This window comes from Triticum aestivum, chromosome 5A (assembly GCF_018294505.1).
Source record: "Triticum aestivum cultivar Chinese Spring chromosome 5A, IWGSC CS RefSeq v2.1, whole genome shotgun sequence".
NCBI classification, from domain to species: domain Eukaryota; kingdom Viridiplantae; phylum Streptophyta; class Magnoliopsida; order Poales; family Poaceae; genus Triticum; species Triticum aestivum.
The window spans coordinates 61053668-61057691 of record NC_057806.1 but is presented as its reverse complement, the minus strand read 5'-3'; positions in this window follow the sequence as shown (position 1 = coordinate 61057691).

The window sequence follows — 4024 nt, the reverse complement described above, 5'->3', positions numbered from 1 at the left end:
ACCTCGAGATACTAGAGATTCGTCAGGAATTGAAGGACAGTAGGACCATGGTTCATGTGAAGGATGTTGAAACCAGAAGTTTGGGACACAACTCCAGAATATTAAAGGACGTCACGAGAGACTTCGCGTCAACAGAGTTGATATGGCAAAAGAACTTGAGAAAGACAAGCATGATCGGAAGAAGCCATTGGAGGCATGAACAAGGCTTGAAGAGTTTGGAGACGTTGAAGATTTATTGACCTTTAGAAGACCAAACCCCTGTTATATACCTATGTTAGATGCGACGTTTGTGAGATGTCATTTGTTTGATGTTTTTCCCGATAGCCACAAATAAATTCTGTCTTTTCAAAACTTTTGTTTGTATTGTGTGTATCTCTCTCTATCTCTCTTATCTCACCCCAAACACATGGACCCAATAGAGGATGAATGAAGATGAGCTTATATTTTCTGGACCGATGAGTCAATTGGAGACGGACCAATGGATTCAGAACATGGAGGATCACATGAAGAATAACCCTATAGTCGGAAAGGATATGACCCAGCATGCTCTTCAGTGCTTTGAAAGAGGTGCTGCTACTTGGTGAAGGATGTACCAAACCATCAATGGATGGCAAGGAGTAACCACTTGGAAAGAATTTAAGTTGACTCTGCCAAAGTCCCGGCTTGTGTCCCAGAAGTTGAAGCCTTATGGAAAGGATATGAAGAAACCTTGTGCATGCAAGATTTGTGGAGAAATAGGACACACCAATAAAGAACACAAGGATGAATGCCCTGATTGTGAAGGAAGTCACCCAGTTGAAGAATGCCCAACTAGGCAGATTACTTGTTTCTTGTGTGAAGGGACTACCCACTATCCTGCTTAGTGTCACATTTACCCCATGGTACAACGAACCATCCAGCAGAAGAAAGAAGTAATGAAAGGAGCCCTCATGGAAATTTTAGAAGAAGCTGTGATGAAGGAAGAGATGGAGGACACACCTAAAGAAGACCCGAGTAATCCCTGCACTGAGTCTTGCTATTCATGTGGAGAAGAAGGACACATCTCCCAAAATTGTTTGAATGGGGATCTAGTAGAGTTCCCGACAGAGGAAGTAACATATGACCCACAGGAAATAGAAGCCCTGATTGGAATGGAAAAGTCCAGGAAGATAAACCGGTTGGAGCCTAGGAGGGACCTGAGTCATATCACCTGTTATAGGTGCAAGGAGTCAGGGCACTACCTCAACAGTTTCCCAAAAAGGAAACCTCAATACTTGTCAGAAGTAATATGTTTTAGTTGTAATGGAGCAGGGCACTTTGCCAGAGAATGCCCCAAGGAGAAGGAAACTTGTGCTAGATAGTTGAGTTTGCAACAAAAGAAATGGAGTAGTAGAAGTGAGAACATTTTCTTTTATATTGAGGTGTTGAGTTGAGACATGTAATGGAAAAGCGAGAGATTGTAATCAATTGAGAGTGAATAAAGTTAGCATCGTTGGTACTTATATGGATTTTATGAGTTGTTACTCTATGAAGAAGGATTTTGACCATTTATGAAGATATGAGAAATATGGTCTATGGAAGATTTGTGCATTTTAAGGGTGGTAGTACCCTATAAGAACCCTTGACCCCTGGAAAAGATAAGGATACTCCACTGAGTGGATTTCGGACAAAATGAATACGAGTTTTGTCTCGATATGTGCGATACCCCAAGAGTGTGTGGGATGAAGTTGGAGACCGTCAGTTGTTTGGACCAAATGTGATCAAGGAGTCAGAAGAGAATGTTAAGTTGATTCGAGATAGACTGAAGGTAGCTCAGTCCAGGCAGAAGAGTTATGCAGACTAAAAACACAAGGAGGTAGTCTATGAAATTGGAGACAGAGCATGTCTTCGTGTGCCCCTCTGCGAGGAGTTAAATGAATTGGAGTTAAGGGAAAGTTAGCCCTGAGATTTGTAGGACCATACCAAGTTTTGGAGCGTATGGGAGAAGTGGCCAACAAGTTGGAGTCACCCGAAGGACTGTCAGGAGTTCATGATGTGTTTCACGTTTCCCAGTTGAAGAAGTGCCATGCAAAGATGGCCAATATTCCCTTGTAAGGACGCTTGACCCTAGAAAGGATAATGATGTTCCACGAAGTGGAATATGGACTTCATAAGTATAAGTTTTTATCTCGGTATGAGGGATATCCCACGAGGATGAAGAGATAAATTACTATTAGATATAAAGGAGGTATGATGTCGGAAATATGGATCAATGGAAACTCCATGATGAGTCTGAGTAATCATGTCCTAGTTTGGTGCCAATAGAAGGAAGGAAGACAGTACAATTGGATGGATTTAAGAATACTAGGAAGTTGGAAGTTGGAATAATGATCAGTTGCCCGATGATAAGTTCAAGGACTACAAGTGATGAGATGGGCCATAACCCACAGGCCACAGGACCTGCCAAGAAGCAAGCACATTCTTGCTGAAGGAAAAACCCTGGAGGAAGATACGACGTTTATCGGCAGACAATTTTATAGGAGTAACACAAAACCTGAGAGTTGTGAAGGAACGATAGATGTTTGTTTGTCTTGCAGAATCAATGGATTATTACGAACGCAGTTCATGGACAAGAGAAATTCTGCAATGCTTGTGAGGATGACCGAGTGTTAGAATGCGAGATTCGCTAAACTGTATACAAGGTAATGATTTGGGTGCGGGATGGATTGATCACCATACCGACTTACTCTTATTATTCGCCTTGCTATATGGGATGGTAAATCTGAGTGACTTACCTATAGTAGAGAGACGATGATCAAAACCTTGTTTAAGCCTTAGAATGGTATAGGTATTTTTCCCTTGTACAAGGCAGTTTTTGCCAACCGTAGGTTATACGCTGAGGATCAACCCAGACCCATTTCCTGCAGGAGAAACCATAAATGGTTGACCACCATGAGATATCGATAGTTGTTTAGTATTGGCGCCAGACCCGTCAGCTAAGAAGACCCAGTCACAGAAGAACCTTACCTAGATCAAAGACACAAGAATTGAGGAAAAGGTTATGCCACTACCGAAAGAGCCCAGATAAGGAATTATCCTGAAGATTTGAGAAGACCGACACTGTTAACAATATGGATGAAGTATATGAGTTTTGATGGAACCGTAACCATGCTTCTAAGGGTGGTAGCACCCCAAACCCCCTCCTGCGACAATCAATGGATTTTGAGGAGACCCCAAACCTAACCTATTTCTTTCTAGCCTCTCCAAATCTCGAGGACGAGATTCATTTTAAGGGTGGTAGGTTTGTAACATCCCAAAATTCTAAATTTTGGAATGTTATATTAAATAGATAGATTTGATTGATTGTTTGATTGATTGACTGAAAGTGAGTGAATTCGAACTTTTTGAAAGTTAAATGAGAGGGAATAAAAGGACTTTCCCAAACTTCCATTTTTGTATTTATGATCTCCGTGAATTCAAAAAAAAATTCAAATACAAAACCCTCGAGAGAAGATGACATGACTTCTTCTATTTAAATAAATGAAAAGGGTTTTGAAAAGATTTGAATTTCATTTGGAAATATTTTTAATTCATAAACTTCAAGCAACTCAATGATTTTCATGAGAGAAGATAAAATGACTTCTTCAAATTATATGAAATATTAGTTGAGAGTTTAAAAGGATCAAAATTTAACCTTTTGAAATTATTTTCAATTTGGAGTTATTTGGGTTTTATTCAAATTATTTTTCTCCAAAAATAAAATATACGGAAAATAGGGTAACATGAATCCCTACATCAGAAATTTGGAGAGAAATAAATTTGAATTAATTTTGGTGCTTTTATAATGATTTTTATTGGATTTTATTAGACCAGTAGCACTCTTTGAATTATCTAAATTTGTGTGAATTTTATTTAATGCTAGGTAAATGTGCATCTTGTAGAAAATCTTTTTCTGAAAATTTTGATATATAATATGCCTATATAAAGTTTTAGTTTTATTTTCGTTTTTCAGTTTATCGCTTTCTGTTTAAAAAAACAAATAACAAAAACTGCGCGCGCACCTGAA